Raw genomic sequence first — 18,691 nt, 5'->3', positions numbered from 1 at the left:
AGACCCACAATTTCAAACGCTACTTATAAAATGTCTATGCATTACTATTTTATTAGGACACTCCTAGCTTTTCCTATGATCGTCTGGTGTTCCAGGAACCTTTTTTTGTGATACTGGCAATGCCCCACTTATGTGTTTTTGTTTTTTAGTTGCTTCTCCATAACTACAAGACACTTGTTTAAGATGTATTGATATACCAAAGAATTCGCTCTGTATATGCCAGAAAAAAGGGGAAAAAAGGCATCCAGTGATGAACTGTGTTTGGAGTGAAAAGAAAAGTTGAATGAGCATAGACAAAAAACAAAGATGTTCTTTTGCTCAAAGTGAATGTTAACATTTGTTCAACATTTCATGATGAACTCATTCAGAAGCCTAAGTTACTGTGGGTGAGGGGAAGCCTTCACTCTGAGAAATAAGCAAATGTCACAGTTGAGTCAGAAGCTGGCAATAGTGAGACCAGCACATTTCTAAAGAAAGTGACCTTAAAAAAAAAAGTCTTCCCAGAAGTGTCTAGTGAAGGGAAGTGATGGGAACTTGTCATCAAGTTTGGAGACTCAGTTTAGATCCCTACCAAAAGATCATTGATCTAGACATCTGGCTGGATTTTTTTTTAAGAGCATTTTAAAAAAAAGAATTTATGACACTTTGTTTCTTATTTGACTGAAATACCACATAATAATAACAGCACCATAGTATTTTGAAACTTTCTTTTCTAGTCATGACTGAAAAAGTGTAGAGAAGCATAAAAATGAGAAAACATAAGTATTAACTAAACTAGTTTGAACGTCAAAAATACCATTTTCTGTGTTCACTCAAGTATTGGACAATGATTCATTCTGGTCCTTATATTATCTAAACCTTATTAATATTTGAAATTATTAAAATATTATTAATTATTGTTATTATTAGTATGGTACCACCTAGGAGTGCAGTCTTGGAGCAGGACTCCCTTGTGCTAGGTTCTGTACAAACACACACTTCACCAATCCTTAGTTATAACTTACCACTGTACAGTATCTTTAGTGATATAAGAGCATACATATACGCTCAAAAGGTAAATGAACATATCTTAGAATTTCTCTTTTGAGTAATTTTTATATATTACACAGTTTTAATCTTGTATCTGCAGTGCAGGAACTGACTTCCTTAAACTACTTTCCTAGATATAATAAATGTAAACTATATTACCATTAATACATGTCAGTTTCCATTATCACTGATGTTCTCTCAGGGTGCAATCCATGAAGATGCTTAGGTGTCTATGTTCCATTTCAGATACACTTTAATCCTCTTGCTCAGCTGCTGCCTAACCCGATAGGTGCCTAAACTCATCAGTGCCTAAATTTTTGTAGTGAAAGTTCTTTAGGCACCTATGTTTCTGCCTCTGCACATGCATACTTCAGTTTCTCTCTAGGTGTCTAGATGCCTATCTGCTGCCTAAGCCCCAGAGCAATTTATGAACCAAGAAAGACAGGTGTTTGACCACCTAAATCAGGTTTGGGCTCCTGTGACATTGCACACCATATTTTTTATAAAAATATGTTTATAAGTGTGGATATGCCAACAGCCACCTGAGCCTTCTTTCTTTGATGATATTTTTCTAATATGCCCGGCTCTGTCAGCTCCCTTACTTTCACATTCAGTATTTTGTCTTTCCATGAAATGTGTAATATCTTCCTCAGACATCTGTGGTGGGCAACCTTCAATCTCTTTATGTTAGCCACTGTCATTGGCCAAGTATCTGCTCCGTATAGTAGGATGTTCAGTACCAATCACATGATCAAATCTGACCTTTAGTTTGGTATGGAGACCTCTATTTGACCAGATGTTGTTCATCCTTCCAAAAACAGTGTTTGATTTTCCTAATCTCATTTGAATATCTTTATCATAGTCACCTTCAGATATCATCACACTCCCCAGGAGGCAGAACACTAGCTGTTCAATTTCTTTTCCATCTATGTACATCTTTAAAATAAAGAGGAGATACAGGTAAGATAGATTCAGTTCAGATTCAAGATACATGGGTTCAGGAGAGTGCTGCAGAGGCAAAAGAAGCAGCACAGAGGGGAGACTGCCAGCCACTCTACAGAATACAGAAAAATATTTAAGGAAGAATCAGACCATCACAGCTGATATCCATCAGGGGCTCTCATGGACAGGTGTTGAAAATGCACAAAGAATGAGCCAGATGATGGAACGTACATTTCCTTTCCAGATTAAACTGTCCAGAGCTGACAATAATGCACAGGTTCAAGAGAAATGTTAGAAATAGAAGAGGGACTAATAACACCCAATGAAATTAAAGCAGCCATCAAAGGTCTCAGACTGGGGCAAAGCTCTTGGGGTTGACAGAATTCAAGCAGAGGTGCTAACAGCTGGAGACAAAATTGCAGTTGAATAACTAACAGAACACTGTAACAAAATATGTGTGAAACAACAAGGAGCACAAAGTTGAAAATATGGCATCATCATGGCATTGCCAAAAAAATGTGGACTTAATGTACAAACTGAATAGCTCTTGTACTGCTGTCAATCTCAGGAAAACCTTCATGCCTCCAGCTTCCATCCCGGACACATCACACGATCCATTGTCTACAGCCAAGCACTGAGGTACAACCGCATCTGCTCTAACCCCTCAGACAGAGACCAACACCTACAAAATCTCCACCAAGCATTCTCAAAACTACAATACCCGCACGAGGAAATAAGGAAACAGATCAACAGAGCCAGACGTGTACCCAGAAGCCTCCTACTGCAAGACAAACCCAAGAAAGAAACCAACAGGACTCCACTGGCCATCACATACAGCCCCCAGCTAAAACCCCTCCAACGCATCATCAAGGATCTACAACCCATCCTGGACAATGATCCCACACTTTCACAGGCCTTGGGTGGCAGGCCAGTCCTTGCCCACAGACAACCTGCCAACCTGAAACATATTCTCACCAGTAACTGCACAACGCACCATAATAACTCTAGCTCAGGAACCAATCCATGCAACAAACCTCGATGCCAACTCTGCCCACATATCTACACCAGTGACACCATCACAGGACCTAACCAGATCAGCCACACCATCACTGGTTCATTCACCTGCACATCCACCAATGTAATATATGCCAGCATATGCCAGCAATGCCCCTCTGCTATGTACATCGGACAAACTGGACAGTCTCTACGGAAAAGGGTAAATGGACACAAATCAAACATTAGGAATGGCAATATACAAAAACCTGTAGGAGAGCACTTCAACCTCCCTGGGCACACTATTGCAGACCTTAAGGTGGCCATCCTGCAGCAAAAAAACTTCAGGACCAGACTTCAAAGAGAAACTGCTGAGCTTCAGTTCATCTGCAAATTTGACACCATCAGCTCAGGATTGAACAAAGACTGTGAATGGCTTGCCAACTACAGAACCAGTTTCTCCTCTCTTGGTTTTCACACCTCAACTGCTAGAACAGGGCCTCATCCTCCCTGATTGAACTGACCTCGTTATCTCTAGCTTGCTTGCTAGCATATATATACCTGCCCCTGGAAATTTCCACCACATGCATCTGAAGAAGTGGGTATTCACCCACGAAAGCTCATGCTCCAAAACGTCTGTTAGTCTATAAAGTGCCACAGGATTCTTTGCTGCTTTTACAAGAAAAGTATTGGCTATCATTATTCTGAATAGAATTAAAAGAGTAGATGAAATATTACAAGAACAGGCTGGGTTCTCTTCAGGTAGACTACTTTGTGAACAGACACTCACTTTTTGACAGATCATCTAAAAAGCTACTATTTGGCAAAAACTCATCGGAATCGACATTATCAACCTTAAGAAAGTGTTTGGTAGTATCCAGAGAGAGAGACCCACATGGAATATTGCTACCATAAGAGTTTATATATCATTCAGCATACCTCATGTGCTAATACTAGTATGATACATATATGAGGATTAGCTTTTCTGTGTGACAAAAGACAGTCCTCTAACATCATTATTAGCATTATAACAACACTTGAATACTTCAAATGAGATTGGAGTTCCATTGTGCTAGGCACTGTAAATACACATAAGAGTTTGTACTGAAGATTAAATAGACAAGATAGACAAAGGACGGGAGAAAGAAACATCAGATGAGAAACTGAGGCACAGAGATATTAACTGGCTTGCCCGAAGTCACATAGGACGTTTATGGCACAGTGAAATATTGACCTCTGATCTCTTGATCCCTAATCTAGGGCCTTAAACATAAAACCATTCTTTCCTCCCTGACCTGGTGTGATGGCCATTTTTTCATTAGTGTTTAAGCATTGTAGGCTTAAATGAGTAGTCCTTTTCTTTTCTTACTTTGCTGACAAGCTTATTCCAAAAATAATCTATTCTCAATTGAATGCTCTGGAGAATAAACGGCATATGGCACAGCATTTGAGAGGTATAGCAGTTCGGATATGGATGGAAGGAAGATTTTTAAAGGGCGCTGTCATAAACAGTTAAGGGTTAATGTCTCTTTTACCTGTAAAGGGTAAACAAGCTCAGTGAACCTGGCTGACACCTGACCAAAGGACCAATCTGGGGACAAGATACTTTCAAATCTTGGTGGACGGAAGTCTTTGTTTTGTGCTGTTTGTTTTGTTCGTTGTTCTCTCTTGGGGCTAAGAGAGGCCAGACGTGCAACCAGGTTTCTCCAATCTTTCTGAAACAGTCTTTCATGTTCAAAATAGTAAGTATTAGCTAGAAAGGCGGATTAGATTTATGTTTGTTTTCTTTATTTACAAATTTGTATTTTGCTGGAAGAATATTTTACCTCTGTTTGCTGTAACTTGTACTTAGGCTAGGGGGGAAGGAGTCCCTCTAGTCTGTGTAAAGCTGAAGCCCTGTAAACATTTTCCATCCTGGTTTTACAGAGATAGTTTTTACTTTTTCTTTCTTTTATTAAAAGCTTTCTTTTTTTAAGAAACTGATTGATTTTTTTTTCTTGTGCAAGACCCAGGGGAATTGGGTCTGCACTCACCAGGGATTGGTGGGGGAAAAGGAAGGAGGGAGAAAGGTTAATTCCTCTCTGTTTTAAGATTCAAGGAGTTGAATCACAGTGATCTCTCAGGGTAACCCAGGGAGGGGAAAATCTTGGAGGGGGAAAGGAGGGGGAATGGTTTATTCCTCTTTGTTTTAAGACCCACGGGGTTTGGGTCTTGGGCTCCCAAGGGAAGATTTTGGGGAGACAGGGAGTGTACCAGACACTGGAATTTCTGGTTGGTGGCAGCGCTATCAGATCTAAGCTAGAAATTAAGCTTAGAAGGGTACACGCAGGTCCCCACTTTCTGGACGCTAAAGTTCAAAGTGGGAATAATACCTTGACAGGTGCCTACTGCTAAATTTAGATACTTGGGTCTACCCTAATCCTATCCTGAAGTTAGACAGGAGAATCAGGTATGACAACAAGGTCTGTATTAATCATTATATAGCTTTCTCTACATGACTTTAGTTATGAGTCTGTCAAACAGTGCTGTAAGAGGGAGCTAAAAAACACCTTCTCAAAGTTCTCAAATTACTGTCTATATTTCCTGCCATTTATATTGGTATCAGAGGTTTAATTGCATCCATTTTTGCACAGTAGCCTGATCTCTTCTTTTGTTGCACCTTTGTAATTTGCTTTTTAACTTTCTTTTTTGGAGTTTAGTTAGTTCTGGCACCACAGACACATAATAATCATTCAGAACAGCCATGTTAGCTAGAACAGACAAGACCACCTTTTTAAAGATGTCTCAATTGTACTCCTGATTTTCTACCCTCAATCAATTACAGGCACAATTCTACACATTATCTTAAGTGACTGTAGATGTACAATAGTCCGATGTGCTGACTGGTAATCTGTTAATGAGACTACTAAATTCTGCCACCTATGCTTACAAAACTGCACTCACAGATATGCCAAATTAAAAGCCACTTCAGAAAATTTGGTCCAAAGAATCTGGGCTTCTCCTCCATTTTTCCAGAGGGGTGGGAGAGTTTATCTAGAAATGGCATTTTACCCTAATAATTTGTGATGTCATAGTATTTGTTACTTAATTTTTCAACAAGTTTCTTAATCCCTCTGATAGATTCTTCCAAGTCTGTGTTAATGAACATATTGGCGTGAGTTCTTCAACTCTACAAACAGATCAGCTCTAGCACACAATTATAAAGTCACAGAAATTAGAGATGCAAATGAACTATTAGGTTATCTAGCACAATACGGAACAGGAGCAGTGGGGACACAAAACCTAACTGGCTTCAAGACTGAGCTTGATAAGTTTATGGAGAGCATGATAGGATGAGACTGCCTACTCTGGCATGTAGCCAATCTGTGACTGCTAGGAGCAAATATCTCCAGTGGCTGGTGATGGGACATTATATAGGGAGGGCCCTGAGTTACTACACAGAATTCTTTCCCCGGTGTCTAGCTACTGGGTCTGGCCCACATTTTTAGGGTCCAACTGATCACCATATTTGGGGTAGAGAAGTAATTTTTCTCCAGGTCAGATTGGCAGAGACCCTGGAGGTTTTCGCCTTTCTCTGCAGCATGGGGCCTGGGTCACTTTCAGGTTTAAAGTAGTGTAAATGGTGGATTCTCTGTAACTGATGTCTTTAAATCAAGATTTGAGGACTTCAGTAACTCAGCCAGAGATTATGGATCTATCAGAGGAGTAGGTGGGTGAAGTTCTGTGGCCTGAAATGTGCAGGAGGTCATACTAGATGATCATGATGGTCCCTTTTGACCTTAAAGCCTATGAGTTTAAGTTATTGTTTGCAGTTCACCAGCAGCAGAAATGACTCTGCACTTCTATTATATGTATACTTCCTTGACATTTATCATCTGCGCTTTTTTATGCATTTGGTGAAACAAGATTATTTCCCCTCTACTATTTCTTCCTGTTGAGGTTAAGATTACTCAGTCAGGATCTAGGATTAAAACCGGGGCATTCAGAAGCTGAACTGTTCCCTTGATTGCTACCACCATTATCAGGCTTATTTTATTTACAAACATTTCTTTAGTAGTTATCCCCCTATTATCAGAGCACCTCATTAATGAAATTAGCTTTGAAACATCTGCAGTGATATAGGAAATATTAATAACTCGTCCCTCTCCTTGGCACAGATCTGAGGAGAAACTGTAAATAATTATGGTATATGAATCAGTAAGGTGGTGGAAAGCTCAAATGTAAATAAACTGCACTGGGGTGTTTAACAAATGAATATCTCTGAATATGTGTAGACAGAGCATAACACAGGAACAGGATGTTGCCCTGTCACAGGAAGAGAGAGGTGAAATCATTACAGGAAGCATGAGGCAGTTAGGAAGTGAAAAGACGGTTACTCACCTTTGTAACTGTTGTTCTTCGAGATGTGTTGCTCATATCCATTCCAGTTAGGTGTGTGCGCGCTGCGTGCACGCTCGTCAGAGACTTTTTACCCTAGCAACACTCGGTGGGACCAGCAGGTCGCCCCCTGGAGTGGCGCCAGCATGGCGCCTGATATATACCCCTGCTGGCCCACCCACTCCTCAGTTCCTTCTTGCCGGCTACTCCGACAGTGGGGAAGGAGGGCGGGTGTGGAATGGATATGAGCAACACATCTTGAAGAACAACAGTTACAAAGGTGAGTAACCATGTTTTCTTCTTCGAGTGCTTGCTCATATCCATTCCAGTTAGGTGATTCCCAAGCCTTACCTAGGTGGTGGGGTCGGAGCGAGACGTTGCGGACTGCAAAACCGCTGCGCCAAAAGCGGCATCGTCTCTAGCTTGCTGTACCAGCGCATAGTGTGATGCGAAAGTGTGCACAGAAGACCATGTGGCCGCACGGCAGATTTCCTGTATGGGGACATGAGCCAAAAACGCGGCCGAGGAAGCCTGAGCCCTGGTAGAATGGGCGGTCAGGGGTCCCGTTGGCACACTGGCCAAGTCGTAACATGTCCTGATGCAGGACGTGACCCAGGATGCGATACGCTGGGAGGAGATTGCCATACCTCTCATGCGCTCTGCTACTGCCACAAACAATTGTGGTGAACGCCGGAAGGATTTTGTTCTCTCAATGTAGAACGCGAGAGCTCTTCGGACGTCCAAGGAGTGGAGCTGTTGCTCTCTTCGGGATGAATGCGGCTTTGGGTAAAAGACTGGCAGGAAGACGTCTTCGTTAATATGGAAGGTGGAAACGACCTTAGGGAGGAACGCCGGGTGCGGTCGCAGCTGTACCTTGTCCTTATGGAACACCGTGTACGGAGGGTCCACGGTCAGAGCCCGAAGCTCCGAGACTCGCCGGGCCGATGTAATAGCGACTAGGAAGGCCACCTTACAGGATAGGTACAGCAGCGAGCATGTGGCTAAGGGCTCGAAGGGGGGCGCCATGAGCCTGGTTAGAACCAGGTTCAGGTCCCAAGTAGGGATAGGCCGTCTGACCTGGGGGTAGAGCCGCTCCAGGCCCTTGATAAATCTTGACACCACTGGGTGAGAAAAGATGGACTTGCCAGCCTCGCCTGGGTGGAAGGCGGATATAGCCGCGAGGTGGACGCGTAGAGAGGAGATCACCAAGCCGTGCTGCTTGAGAGGCCACACGTAGTCCAAGATGGTGGGGACTAGTACGGCGAGTGGATCGTGGTCGTGTTGACTGCACCAGCAGCAGAAGCGTTTCCATTTCGCTAGGTAGGTGGAACGCGTGGAAGGCTTCCTGCTGCCCAACAACACTTGTTGTACTGCATCGGAACAGCGCAACTCGGCTTGGTTTAACCAGCCAGGAGCCATGCAGACAGATGGAGGGACTGTAGATCCGGATGGCGCATCCTGCCGAAGTCCTGTGTGATCAGGTCCGGCCAAAGAGGTAGGGCAATCGGATTTGTCAGGGAGAGATCGAGCAGCATGGTGTACCAAGGCTGCCGCGGCCACGCCGGAGCGATCAGGATGAGGCGGGCCTTGTCTCTCCGGACCTTGATCAGGACTCGATGGACGAGAGGGAAGGGTGGGAAGGCGTAGCAAAGGCGACCCGTCCACGGCATGAGAAACGCGTCCGACAGGGAGCCCGGGGAGCGGCCCTGCAGAGAGCAGAACACCTGGCATTTCCTGTTCGATCTGGAGGCGAACAGGTCTATCTGGGGAAACCCCCACCTCTGGAAAATGACATAGAGGACGTCCGGACGGATGGACCATTCATGGGACAGGAAGGATCTGCTCAGGTGATCCGCCAGGGTGTTCCGCACTCCCGGGAGAAAGGAGGCCACTAGATGAATAGAGTGGGCTATGCAAAAGTCCCACAGACGTATTGCTTCCTGACACAGCGGGGAGGACCGAGTCCCGCCCTGCTTGTTGATGTAATACATGGCCGTTGTGTCGTCCGTGAATACCGCAACACAACGACCGTGCAAATGGCGTTGGAATGTCTGGCATGCTAGGCGAACGGCCCGTAGCTCTCGCACATTGATGTGAAGAGTCAACTCTCTCTGTGACCACAGGCCCTGTGTACGCAGGGTCCCCAGGTGCGCCCCCCAGCCCAGCGATGATGCGTCCGTTGTTAGGGACGCTGATGGCTGTGGGGCGTGAAACGGGAGGCCCGTACACACTTGGGAGGGCATTGTCCACCAGCCTAGAGAGCCTAGAACATTCGGTGGAATCGTTACAATTGTGTCTATGGCATCCCTGCGATAGACCGACGCGAGCCAGGTCTGCAACGGGCGCATGCGGAGTCTTGCGTGTCTGGTGACGAAGGTGCATGCGGCCATGTGCCCCAGGAGAGCGAGGCACGTTCGAGCAGATGTGGTCGGGAAGGCCCGCAGGCTTGTGACCATGGACACTATGGCTTGGAATCGGTGCCGGGGAAGGTTGGCTGTCGCGAGGTTGGAGTCCAGCACTGCCCCTATGAATTCTATGCTCCGCGTAGGCACCAGAGTGGACTTGCCCGGATTGATGGTCAGGCCTAGGCTCGCAAACAGCTCCGTGATGATGGCGATGTGTCCGGTCACCTGCTCTTCCGACGTGCCTCGGATGAGCCAGTCGTCGAGGTAAGGGAAGACATGGATACGACGACGTCGCAGGGCAGCAGCGACGACCGCCATACATTTGGTGAACACCCGGGGGGCCGATGAGAGCCCAAAGGGGAGGACCGTGAACTGGTAGTGGTCCTGATTCACCACAAAGCAGAGATACCGTCTGTGCGGGGGGAAGATCGCAATGTGGAAGTACGCATCCTTCATGTCGAGAGCGGCGTACCAATCTCCTGAATCCAGGGAAGGAATGATGGTTCCTAATGTTACCATGCAGAACTTGAACTTTTTGATGAATTTGTTCAGGCCTCGCAGGTCCAGGATAGGTCGTAGGCCCCCTTTTGATTTGGGGATTAAGAAGTACCGGGAATAAAACCCCTTGCCCCTTAGCTCCCTTGGCACTTCCTCTATAGCCCCAATGGACAGGAGCTTGTGAACCTCCTGGACGATAAGTTGCTCGTGAGAGGGGTCCCTGAAGAGGGACGAGGAGGGAGGATGGGAGGGGGGTGGAGAAACAAACTGAAGATGGTAACCAAACTGCACCGTGCTCAGGACCCAACGATCCGAAGTCAGCTGGGACCAAGATGGTAGGAAGTGGCGGAGGCGGTTGAGGAAATGGAGTGGATCCAGAGAGGGGATTGGTAAGCTGCTCTCGGGCGCACCTTCAAAAGTTCGCCTTGGGTCCCTGCAGTGGCTTCTCAGACCCGGAAGTGTTACCCCTTTGAGGACCTGACTGTCGTCTGCGATTTGGCCGGCCTCGCCTCCGGTTGAAGTCTTGTTTGGGGCGAGGCGGGGGGTAAGTGCGCTGATGGTAGGGGCGGAATGGCCTTCTCTGAGTCTGGGGCGTGTGCATTCCCAGAGAACGCATGATGACCCGGTTATCCTTTAGGTTCTGTAGCCTGGGATCCGTCTTTTCAGAGAAGAGGCCCTGCTGGTCGAATGGCAGGTCCTGGATCGTGTATTGCAGCTCCGGCGGTAGTCCGGAAGACTGCAGCCACGATATACGGCGCATGGCTACGCCCGACGCCAGAGTCCTCGCTGCTGAATCTGCGGCATCTAAGGACGCCTGTAGCGAGGTTCTGGCGACCCTCCTGCCCTCTTCCAGGAGAGATGAAAATTCCTGGCGTGAGTCCTGAGGGAGCAGCTCTGCAAATTTGCCGACAGCCTCCCAGGTGTTGTGGCTGTAACGGTTCAGGAGGGCCTGCTGGTTCGCCACACGGAGCTGAAGGCCTCCAGCAGAATAAATTTTACGTCCCAGCAAGTCCATGCGTCTGGCTTCCCTGGATTTTGGAGCAGGAGCCTGTTGGCCGTGGCGTTCCCGGTCATTGACTGACTGTACCACCAAGGAGCAGGGAGCGGGGTGTACGTAGAGGTACTCATACCCCTTGGATGGTACCATATACTTCCTTTCCACGCCTCGGGCAGTGGGTGGAATGGAGGCCGGAGACTGCCAGATGGTGTCCGCCTTTGCCTGGATCGACTTAATGAAGGGGAGGGCTACCCTGGTCGGTGCCTCCGCCGAGAGGATGCTTACTACCGGGTCCTCTACTTCCGGGACTTCCTCTACAGGAAGGTTTATGTTTTGGGCCACTCGCCTCAACAGGTCCTGATGTGCCCGGAGATCGATCGGCGGGGGCCCTGATGAAGATGAGCCCACTACCGTCTCATCCGGGGACGAGGACGAAGACACCCCAGGGAGAAGCGGTTCTTGCACTGAAGCCTCGTGCAGAGGGGCCTCCGTTTCCCGGGAATCCTGCTGCCTCATGGTATCCATGGGGTCTTCCTCCGTACCTGAGGGGAGGGGCCGACTGATTGTGGCCTCTGGTGCACGACGCTCCGGTGGGTTGGAGCGAGCTTGTCTCGAAGGTTCGCCCTGGGCTTGGTGGTATGCCCAGGGCGTCCAAAAGGACCATTGAGGTGGACCCTGGTCCGTGTGGGCGTGCACATCCAAACCCCCGTAAGAGGCGCTGTCCATATAGGACGAAGCGGACGAGTGCCTCGAAGGCCAGGGAGGAGCCGCCGATGACTGTGGCAGGCCTCTGCGCATCCCGACTTCGCTGCGCGGTGCCGGTGAACGGCACCGGGAGTAATGGCGGTACCGTGATCTAGACCGAGACCTGCTACCGGCTCGGTGCCGGGAGGTCGACCGGTGCCGGCCGCTGCCGTGCCGGGATCGGCTGCGGTATGAACGTCGGTGCCGCGATCTAGACCGGTGCCGAGAGTAGTACGACGGCGATCTGGATCTCGAACGGTGCCGCGAGTACGACCGGTGCCGCAGGCAGCGGTCCCGGGACTGCGAGCGGCGTCTAGATCTCGAGCAGCGACGCTGTGAGTGGTCCCTCGATTTAGATCGGGACCGCTGCTCGGTAGTGCCTGGCGAATGCGGCCGTACCATGGCGGGCTTGCCCAGCGATTGTATAACCCGCACCGGCGGTGCCGGGGGTTGGGGCAGCTCGGGCTCTGTCAATGCGATGATGTCGCGTGCCACTGAGAAGGTCTCCGGCGTGGAGGGAGCGACGAGCTCGACCCCTGTCCTCACCGGGGAGCTGAATGGCACCGGACTCAACGGCTTCTGAGGGGCCGGAGTCGACGGTGCGGCGACGCTCGGTGCCGCGGCAGATGACGGTGCCGGGCGGTCACATTTTGAGGCACGCTCTGACTGTGGTGCAGTTGCAGGCACCGCAGGAGCCCTGTGCTTTTTGCTCCTCGGGGAGAGGGAGCGGTGCCGGCTAGGGTGCCGGGCCGGTGCCGAGTGGGAAGTTGGAGCCCTCGCTGGCGCCGGGCGGTCCGGAGCGGAGGCGACACTTGGTCCTGGTGCCGGAGTCGGTGCCAACGGTGGGGGAGTCAGCGCTGCCTCCATCAGGATCTGCTTCAGGCGACTGTCCCGCTCCTTCTTAGTTCAGGGCTTGAACGCCTTGCAGATCCGACACTTGTCCACAAGGTGGGACTCGCCTAGGCACCTCAGACAGGAGTCGTGCGGGTCTCCTGTTGGCATCGGCCGATGACAGGCCGCACAAGGCTTAAAGCCGGGTGAACCGGGCATGGGCCCCGGCACCGCGGGGAGGAAAAAGGGGCGAACCCCCAATCCTCAGTATAACTATTTACAACTATACTTACTTAACTTTATAACTACAACTAACACTATAATAACTAAACTATATACACTAGACTACAGAAGAGTGAAACGCTAGGGAGGTGGAGAATGGCTAGGCGTGCTCCACAGTTCCAACGACCGACACGGGCGGTAAGAAGGAACTGAGGAGCGGGTGGGCCAGCAGGGGTATATATCAGGCGCCATGCTGGCGCCACTCCAGGGGGCGACCTGCTGGCCCACCGAGTGTTGCTAGGGTAAAAAGTCTCCGACGAGCGTGCACGCGGCGCGCGCACACCTAACTGGAATGGATATGAGCAAGCACTCGAAGAAGAACCCAGATCTCTAAACTCCCACTGTAATATTTGACTCAGGTGAAGTTGAGAACTTAGATTAAAGACAATAAAGCTATTTACCAAAACAAGATTTCAGCACACATATTGACACATATGTTATGTATGTGATAATGAGAAATACCCGGAAATCTGTCCATTTTGGCAAGCGCACAAAGTTCTTAAGTGTAACATCTTCTTATTTTCTTTTAAATGAACATAAAGGAAACAAGAAGTTAAAGGTCTGGAAAATCTATTATCCACCTCAGATGAGCCACTCAGAGCAGTTCTGTACTTGCTATCTGAATTGATCATCAGAATGGAACAGTTTTCACCTAACTCACCTGCAGTGAGTCAAAGATACACTCACTTATATCTGCATCTTGATTGGTAAAGAGAATTTTTCCAGATTTCCAAATGAAGAAGAGGGAAAGAATAGATTCTTTCTGACTCATATCTGTTTTCAGCCAATCAGGAATCAGGATATTTCTTCTTATATGCATGCCTTTAATTTGATGGTAACCTTGGAATTATGTTTTAATGCAACTAATTCCGCAATTGTTAGTAGTTGTTGTACTCATCATTTGGAAGTCCTGCATAAAAGGTTTTGATCAATCATAAACTAAAGCTCCAAGCTACTGCAGCAGTATCAGCTTTTTAACAGTCCTAAAATCTTTTCTTTTAGATCAGTATCACACTCTGATGCTGGAGGCTTCAAAGCAAAACAGTGTGTATTCATTCTGTGGTAGAGCGAGGGAACACGTGCTTTTGCAAAAGTGCATAAACTGCTACTTGCATATGGGTGTCCAGCAAAAACAGCAAACCAAAAGATATTTTTAGCACACAAATATTGAGGTAGAAGGTTTAATGTTTTGCAAAGCCAGTTGATGGCTGCATTCCAAATTAGGAGAGCATGATCTGAACATTTGTGATTTACAGTTCTAAACTAGAAGTGACAACTTTGAATGATTAGACCAGAGTGCCAGATCTGCATTAGTTAAGGTAGAGTATCACTGTTTAAAGGTGGATTATTCTAAGTGCTCTAAAATCCACATGCTAACTTGGATTGTCTTGAAATTCACTGTGCCTCCTGGGGGGCGTTAGTGTGTCCAAAATCGGGGTCATTTAAACATGAGGTTCCACATATGGTTTCCCTTAAAAAAAAAAAAACAAAAAACAGCCATTTAAAATGCATCTTGTTCTTTTAGCTTTTTCTGCACTTGGTGGCTCAAGCTTACATGCTGTGGTCATTGAACCAGAGCTGTTTTCTGTTTTAAGAATGGTATTTTAAGGTGTTCTAAATCCACATGCAGATCCATCACATCCATCTGATCTAACTTTAGAAGTATTGTCAAGGAAAATAGCATTGATAAAATGGAGGAAGAAAGACTTCAATAAGTAGTTACAATAATTATGTTTCCTGAACAATGGGACTGAATGTGAACAAGGGAAAACAAGTTGGTGGGTTATTTGATAAAAGAGTTAGCTGATACTCAGAATCTTTAAGATGAGCTGCTTACAACATCTTCAGATTCTTAAAAAAAAATTGGTGCAGGACTAGGGACTTTGTGGGAGAGAGTTGGATCGCTGAGGGATATGCTGGAGTGTTTGGGAGGAATGCAGGGAGTGGGCCAGGGAGGCTGGAGTGAGATGGGAAGTGCTTAATTTGCAATGAAAGAGGTGCCGAGGATGAATCTGGCAGATGCTGGCGGCTGCGCTGCCGTCAGAGCTGGGTGGCTGGAGAGCAGCAGCAGCTGCTGGCTGGGTGCCCCAGTCTGAAGGCAGTGCCACGACTAGCAGCAGTACAGAAGTAAAGATGGCATGGTATGGTGTATTGCCACCCTTACTTCTGTGCTGGTGGTGCTGCCTTCAGAGCGGGGCAGCTGGAGAACAGCAACTGCTGGCCAGGAGCCTAGAAGTGCCAGGGCTATGAGCTGCCAAGCCTAGAGACCCAGCAAGCCCCAGCACAAATTAAGCACTGGACGTGGAGCAATAGAGGGAGAGGGACTCCAGCAAAGGAAGGGCGAACAGGAGCAGCTAACAGGGGAGTTTTGCAAGGGAATTTAGAAGGAGGGGGGTCTTGCCATTCTTTAAATTTAAGCCCCAAACACCCCCTGATAAAAATAAAGGAACAACAAATGAACAAGCTACAGGAGTAAAAATATAATGCAGTCAGAAGTCCAGCAACAGAGTGGGAGCTATCCAGTTTATTGCACCCAATGCAGGATATATGATTACCTACCCTATGGACAGGTGACATATGTGTGCATTCGGTGCAAGGAGCTCCTGGCCCTCAGAGACCATTTATGGGCTTTGGAGACCAGAGTGGCTGAACTGGAGGAGCTAAAGGAGACAGAGAGATACATAGATGAGACATGGCAGAATGGTCCCACCCCCAGTCTGACAGCCTTTGTGCTATTGAGGAGTATGAAAGTCTCAAGGAAGGAGAACATCCAATTCAAGCAGAGGGAAATGATCCCATAGTTGGGACCCTCCTTCCAGATGATGATGTGATATCCTCTCGCACTGAGGATACCTCTCTGGGGGAGGGAACTACAGTTATTAGGCAGAGACAGGAATTAGTAAGGAGCGATTTGATCATTAGAAACATAGATCGCTGGGTTTGCGATGACCAGGAGAACCTCATGGTGACTTGCCTGCCTGGTGTAAAGGTTGTGGATCTCTCGAGACAATTAGATAGACTTATATGTAGTGCTGGGGAGTAGCCAGTGGCTGTGGTACATGTAGGTACCAATGACATAAGGAAGGATACGAAGCCAAATTTAGGCTGCTAGGTAAGAGACTGATGTCCAGGACCCCTATGGTAGCATTCTCTGAAATGCTTTCAGTTCCACACGCAGAGCCAGTTAGATAGGCAGAACTCCAGAGTCTCAATGCGTGGTTGAGACGATGGTGTAGGGGGGAGAGGTTTAGATTTATTAGGAACTTATTAGGAAACTTTTGGGAAATGAGGAGCCTATATAAGAAGGATGGGCTCCACCTAAACCAAAATGGAACCAGACTGCTGGCACTTAAAATTACAAAGGTTGTAGAGCAGTTTTTAAACCACAGACTGGGGAAAAGCTAACGAGTGTGGAAGAGCATGTGGTTCAGACAGAGACATCCCTTAGAGGAGGATCTATTAATGGAGATTCTCTATATCTTACTAAGGAGAAGAGGATGGAAGATGATAATATACAGGTAAAATTTGATGAGAAACAGTCAAATGAAAAGAAGACCCATTCAATTACATCACATAATGGCAGACAGCGAAAAAGTGGGAATTTTTTAATGTGCTTATATACAAATGCTAGAAGTCTAAATACTAAGATGGGTGAATTGAATGCCTCATATTAAATGAGGATATTGATATAATAGGCATCACAGAAACTTGTTGGAATAAGGATAATCAAGGGTAAACAGTAAAGCCAGGCAACATAATATGTCAGAAGGACAAAATAGACCATAATGGTAGGGGAGTGGCACTATAAGTGAAAGTAAGTGTAGAAGCAAATGAAGTAAAAATGTTAAATAAACCAAACTGTACCATAATATCTCTATGGATAGTAATTCTGGGCTCTAATAATATGAATATAGCAGTAAGGATATATTACTGACCACCTGACCAGAATGGTGGTAAAAACAGTGAGGAGTCTGGTGGCATCTTAAAGACTAACAGATTTATTTATTTTTATATATTTATATTTATTTAAATAAATGTGTTAGTCTTTAAGGTGCCACCGGACTCCTCCTTGTTTTTGTGGATACAGACTAACACGGCTACCCCTCTGATAGAATGATGATAGTGATTGTGAAATGCTCAGGAAGATTAGAGAGGCTACTAAAATAAAAAAACTCCATAATAATGGGGGATTTCAACTATCCCCATATTGACTGGGTACATGTCACCTAGGATGGGATGCAGAGATAAAGTTTCCTGACACCTTAAAGGACTGCTTCTTGCAGCACCTAGTCCTGAAACCCACAAGAGGAGAGGCAATTCTTGTCTTAGTCCTAAGTGGAGCACAGGATATGGTCCAAGAGGGCCGCTTTGTAATAGCACCCTGTGACGGTGCGTGGCCGGGGCTCGACCCTCCCTGGGGAGGAGGGGAGCCACACCGCCTTGCTACGCGTCGTCTGAGGGCCTCTGCCCTCGAGGTTGAGCGGTCAACAGTTCAGGCAGCTCGGACCCTGTAGGCAGGACCGAACACGGGCACAGTCAAAGGGGGCCCAGCCCTTGGTTCGGGCGGGGCACCAAACCCACAAGTACACTAGCTCAGACCCTTGTGACTCAGGGCCAAGCAGTTATCAGTTCAGGCAGCTCGGGCCCTGTAGACAGGACCAAGCAGTGGCACAGTCAGAGGGGGCCCAGCCCTTGGTTTGGGCAGGGCACCAAACCCACAGATACACTAGCTCAGACCCTTGTGACTCAGGGGCTGAGCGACAACCATTGTGGATGGCCTCCTCAGGCCAGGGGAGGGGGAGTCTGCCACCCTTGAAGGGGTGGCAGGGGGAACGCAGGCCCTCCCACTCCACTGCGTTCCAGCCCGGGGCCCTAGCAGCGGTTAACGGTCAGTGGGGAATCCTGATCGAAACACACTGACATGGGTTCCGGCATACTTGCAGTCTGACTGGGGTCAGCTGCCCCCGGGCTACTTCCTATCTCCCCCTTTGGTCCTACCTGATCGGGGCCCTCAGTCCATGGGAAGCTTAGTAGCATGGGCTCCTCCCGGCCAGGGTTGGGCGGTAGATCCGGTAGTACCTCAGGAAAGTCCGGCCAGGCCTGGTCCGGGGGTTCCTCGGGGTAGTAGCAGGGACGGGGCAGCTCCGGCAGCTCCTCGTCGTAGCGGGCGTGGGGCAGCTCCGGCAGCTCCTCGTCATAGCGGGTGCGGGGCAACTCCAGCAGCTCCTCGGCGAAGCGGGGAAGTTCTGGCCAGTCAGGGCAACGGCCCTGGGCCTCCGCAGCTCCCCAGTCAGGAGCACCCTCTAGCTGGTCCGCTCCCGATGGCGGCAGGGCTTCAACTGAGGGCTGAAGGCCTGCTTTTATACTTCCGGGGCGCCTCCTGACCCTCTGAGGGGCAGGACTACTGCTCAGTGGCCCCACCCCTTTTGGCATCTGACGGGGCTCGACCCTCCCTGGGGAGGAGGGGAGCCACACCACCTCGCTACACACCCCCTTGGTGGGGAAAACACAACAACAGCCCAACATTGTAGTATTTAATTTCAGAAATGGGGACTACACAAAAATTAGGAAGTTAGTTAAACAGAAAATAAAA

The sequence above is a fragment of the Gopherus flavomarginatus genome, chromosome 2 (assembly GCF_025201925.1).
Source record: "Gopherus flavomarginatus isolate rGopFla2 chromosome 2, rGopFla2.mat.asm, whole genome shotgun sequence".
Taxonomy (NCBI): Eukaryota; Metazoa; Chordata; order Testudines; family Testudinidae; genus Gopherus; species Gopherus flavomarginatus.
The sequence above is the reverse complement of the archived record's forward strand: the minus strand, read 5'-3'. Positions refer to the sequence as shown.